At 44.8% G+C, this 5342-nt stretch overlaps 1 pseudogene; it reads left to right on the forward strand.

Moving 5' to 3' along the window:
- The first annotated feature begins 399 nt into the window (after positions 1-399).
- On the forward strand, positions 400-1314 carry LOC138846782 (vomeronasal type-1 receptor 4-like; annotated as a pseudogene).
- Positions 1315-5342: the final 4028 nt, after the last annotated feature.

Raw genomic sequence — 5342 nt, forward strand, 5'->3', positions numbered from 1 at the left:
GCCAATTTTGAATTATGTAAGTAGAACTTTTCAAGGAGAAAGGTCCTAGAAAATTATACTATAACCAGGTTCTGAATCCTGCTACCTTCTCATGGAATTATGAAGAATACAGGAATTACAGCATGTCTTTTCATGCCTGTAATTAGCATTGTGCATGTAACCATAAAGATTACTATTCAATTCTTTGGAAACATGTTCACAAAATATTAAGCAGTTATCTCTAAGTGTGAACTGATGTAAGTGGAGAATAATGTGCATAGAGAATGCTGGACTTCAGCTGATATTAATACACATTGTTTGTGTATCATGTTCCCATATAGGAATCTCAGGCTCAGAGACACCTTAATCAATCAGTCATTAGAAGCTGACACAATAGTCACCAGAGATTTGACAATGGGGATGATCTACTTAGCACAAACCACCGCTGGAATCCAGGGGAATCTATCTTTTCTTTCCCATTATCTCTATCTCTATTTCACAGGATGCAAGCTTAGGTCCACAGATTTCATTATCAAACACCTGACTGTAGCCAACTGCTTAGTCATTCTCTCCAAAGGAATCCCCTAAACCATGGCAGCTTTGGGGATGAAGCATTTCCTCAGTGATATTGGGTGCAAGCTTGTGTGCTATGTGCATAGAGTGGGCACCGATGTGTCCATTGGCACCACCTGCCTCCTCAGTATCTCCCAGGCCATCACCATCAGTCCCAGGAATTCCAGGTGGGCCAAGCTCAAAGCAAAAGCTCCCAAGTACATTGGGTCCTGCAATATCCTCTGATGGATGCTGAACCTGATAATAAATGTCATGGTGCCTATGTATGTGACTGGCAGCAGAAGTGACAAAAACATCACAAAGAAAACTTGTGTAGTGTTATGGCTACTGCTGTTCTGTGAGTCGTAGCAAATTCACAGAGTTCCTTTAGGCAGCACTAGCATTTTCCAAAATACTCTTTGTAGCTCTGATGCTGTGGGTCAGCAGCTCCATGGTTTTCACCCTGTACAGGCAAAAGCAGCAGGTCCAATACATCCATGGGACCAATATTTCCTCCAGGTCCTCTCCAGTGTCCAGAGCCACCCACAGCATCCTCATCCTGGTGAGCACCTTTCTGTCTTTGGGCACTCTGTCCTCCATCTTTCACGTTTGCTTCACTGTCTTAAACAATCCTAGTTTGTGGATATTGAATGCCTCTACATTCATTTCTGGAGTTTTCCAGTTGTGAGCCCCTACATTTTCATGAGCCATGTATCCAGAGTGCCCAGGCTGCCCTGTGCCTGCACGAGGAATGCACAATCCTCTGCTCTTATGAGTGTATAGTCTATATATGTTCACAATGATAGATCCATACTACTTTTTGAAATTAATTATTTTTTAACTTGATTAGAAGACATAGAGGGAGCTCATCATCCTCTGATTCACTCCCCTAATGGCTGTCATCAACCCTCCTCAGTGTTCAAAGCTGGGAGCCAGAGACTCAATGGAGGTCTCTCGTGTGGGTGGCAGAACCCAATCACTTGAGCCTTCACACTGCCTCCCAGATCTGCATCAGTATCAGCTGAGACTGCGGCAGAGTTGAGTATCCAACCCATTTATTTCAGTATCTGAATATTGCTTCTTACCTGGCCCTTAGCCAATAGACCACACACCTGCCCCCACAGTGCTAAGTTCTTTATTCCTGAAGCCCCCTGGGAGTGGAAGCACATTTCTGAAGCATCCTCAGTACCAGAGTGTGGTAAACAACACAGCCTGAGTTTCTGCTCCAAAATAAGCAGTAAATTGATTAACAATTGAAAATGAATCACTATGTAATGACAGCAATTCAAGTATTATGGAAATGCTATTAACGTTGCTAGATCCACCAAGAAAATGTGGAGATTATGGAGAAGTCATGGATGTCACCTGAACATAATGGATTTGTCAGATTAGAAAGTTAGGGGAATGTAACAAAAGGCCCATAAAGCAGGGGCAACACTTCAGGTGGGCACCAAAGTACAGAAAAGCACAAAGAAATCCCACCTGGAGCAATGAATAGCATGGAATTTGGTGGATAGAATAAACTGCTGAGTGTCAGTGGGTGCGAGACTCACATTTGATAGACCTCACAGAAGGAAGGAAGCCACTCTGGGGAGCCTGTTTAACCAGGACCACCTGAAACTCATACCCAATGCCATGATCATTGTTCCATTGGTGAGATTCACTGAAAATATTTGTTTTCCTTTGAATCTTTGAATATTATACATGTATATTTTAATAAAATCCAATTTTTTAAAATCCAAGAAATCTTTGACCTTATTAGGAGTATTTTGAGGTTTATATAAATTTGGTGGTGTCCTATTGCAGAGTGGGTGAATATAGGAACAGTATGTTCTGGGTAATTTGCAGATAAGAAGATCATAGAGATATACAGAATGTTTTCACCATAGATAAATGAGGACTGAGGAGGTAGATACGTTTACCTTTTGAACACATGTAGGTAGCAGTGCAGCACATGGTTCCTCCTACATATGTACAATATTTGACAAAACTGTCTTCCTAGGAAGCATCACACAATCCTCAGAGCTAACATTTCCATGAAGACTTCAGGACATTCTTTCCTCTCTTCCTGACTCCTGTACCAATCCCTCAGAAACACAGAACAAGATCCTGGTTTCCAGGACGTTAAAGGATCTCCAGCCCAGAGGATCTGTTAAATGCTTGTATTTGAAAGATAGAAATCTACCCTGCTAGGAGCCATTTCCCCCATATACCTCTCCTGTGTCCCACATCATTTGTCAGCTTCTATTCCAAGAATCAAGGATTTGGGCATAATGAATCAGCCAGGAAGTCGTTGGTAGTATCATAATTGGGAGTAAAGGTAGACTTTACACACCAACTCTACCACAAATGTAACCTACCCCAGTTCATGGCCCCATGTATTTCTCAGCAGTTTTGATAAAGATGGGGTGGTGGAAGAGACAGGACGTTCTGGAAATTGGAAGGCTGAGCACCCTTGTGGGATGGGTTGGGGAGGAGGGAAGGCTCTAAGGCACAAGGAGTAAATCTGTTCACCACGTGGAGGACAAGGAGGTGTAAGCAGCCTCCATTGTCCTGTTCATGAGGCTCAGGTGTGGGAGGCAGGATTGAAACAAGCTCCTAAATGTGCTTTGCTTGCTGTTCATTCTCTTCCTAGCAGGAGAGGGTGGGTGCAAAAAAATTGCCAAATCAGTGGAGAGTGTGGGTGATCTGAAAATACCGCACCACTCCCTGCTACATTTTACCAGATGGCCTGGCTAGTGCCTTGCTCAATGCCGTGGAATTTCTTTCACTCTGTGTTGTCTCATCTCTTTTCCTCTCTAACTTGACTTTGGCAGCATTAACAAAGACACTATATATGGGCCAGCGCCGCGGCTCACTAGGCTAATCCTCCACCTTGCGGCGCCGGCACACAGGGTTCTAGTCCGGTCGAGGCACCGGATTCTGAACCGGTTGCCTCTCTTCCAGGCCAGCTCTCTGCTGTGGCCAGGGAGTGCAGCGGAGGATGGCCCAAGTGCTTGGGCCCTGCACCCCATGGGAGACCAGGATAAGTACCTGGCTCCTGCCATTGGATCAGCGCGGTACGCCGGCCACAGTGTGCTGGCCGTGGCGGCCATTGGAGGGTGAACCAACGGCAAAGGAAGACCTTTCTCTCTGTCTCTCTCTCTCTCACTGTCCACTCTGCCTGTCAAAAAAAAAAGACACTATATGTGTGTTTCTTAGGTAGGGCAACACAAAATTTTATCCCTAAGTAATAGGTACAAGACAGACTGAAAGTGGCGGGGACTGGAACCAACACTGTGGCACAGTGAGTTAAGCTGCTGCCTGTAGCACCGGCATCCCATATGGCCACTGGTTTGAGTTCCCGCTGCTTCACCTCCTCATCCAGCTCCCTGCTAATGTGCCTGGAAAGGCAATGGAGGATAGCCTAAGTGCTTCAGCCCCAGCAGCCACGTGGGGGACCCGGAAGAAGCTCCTGGCTCCTGGCTTCAGCCAGAGGCCATTTGGGGAATGAACCACCAGATGGAAGACATTTCTCTCTTGCTCTCTAATCCTGCCTTCTGCCTTCAAATAAATAAAACATAAATAAATCTTAAAAAAAGAGACAGTGTGGGGCTACCCATGGGTGCATGCATGTTAACAAAAATGTGAGGCTCAGGACCTGGCTCTCCCTCAGTTCTGGGAAGTGTGAGGGGAGGGAAGCATGACTTAGGGGGAAGAGATGAAAGATAAAACCTCTCTACATTCCCAGCCGCCCCCTAGCTCACCCCTGCTGCACCCTTGCATTCTCCACACCCCTGCACGTGGCACAGTGTAACCTTGCCTCAACCTCTATGTATCTAGGACAGGGGATGGCCCTGTGCCAGTATCTGCCTTAAGTGTAAATGCAGTCCCTGCAGTGAGCAGTCAGTCACACATCACATTCTCCTGCCCACTGGCTTGGTTGAAGTAAATCAGTGCATCATTGTGAATAGGAATGAAATTTTGAAAATGACCAATATATCATCAACAGAATTCTTACATCAGGGTTTTAAATCTGTACTAAAAGCTTGTACTAAATTGATATGTCTAAGATTAGAAGCTTTTCACAATATGTAGTGGTTAACTGGTTAAAGTTCCACAGAGGAGTCATAAATAGAATTCCTATGCAAAATAAATGGATAATTTTAACTAGATATGCATACGTGCCTTTCCCCACATTAGAAGAAACTCTCGAGACCAGTGTGAGTTCTTATTCTTAGAGAGGTTGATCCTGTGTGACAGGAATTATGGGAATTATGTTACTTATTACTCAGCTCCATCAAATGCGTATTATATTTTATCTCAAAACAGAAAATACTGGGAAGGGCATTTTGGTGCAGTGAGGTGGGCCATCACTTGGGTCTCCCACACCCCATGTGAGAGTGCCAGTTTGAGGTCCATCTCCTCTGTTTCCAATACAGCTGAGTTACCTGAGGATGGCAAAGTTTCTTGGGCCCCTACCACTCTCATGGGGTACCTGGATGGAGTTCCTGGGTCCTGGCTTTGACGTGGCCCAGCTCTGGCTGTTGTAGACATTTGGGGAGGGAACCTGTAGATGGAAGAGTCTCTCTCTATCTCTCTAGATCTCTTTGTCTCTCACCCAGTCTCTGTCACTCTGCTTTTCGAATGAATAATTTTTTAAAGAAAGAATAATTATGAGGCATAAGCTGAGTCATTAGAGAGACAAGGTCATAACTCTATTGCAGTCACTGATGGCAGTTATGCATTGCAAGGTGAACCAAATGACACTGATGGTGGGTGTTTCATTCAAGTGATAATGAATCCTCATGTGTAATGTGCTTGTGGACATT

This window comes from Oryctolagus cuniculus, chromosome 18 (assembly GCF_964237555.1).
Source record: "Oryctolagus cuniculus chromosome 18, mOryCun1.1, whole genome shotgun sequence".
Lineage (NCBI taxonomy): Eukaryota > Metazoa > Chordata > Mammalia > Lagomorpha > Leporidae > Oryctolagus > Oryctolagus cuniculus.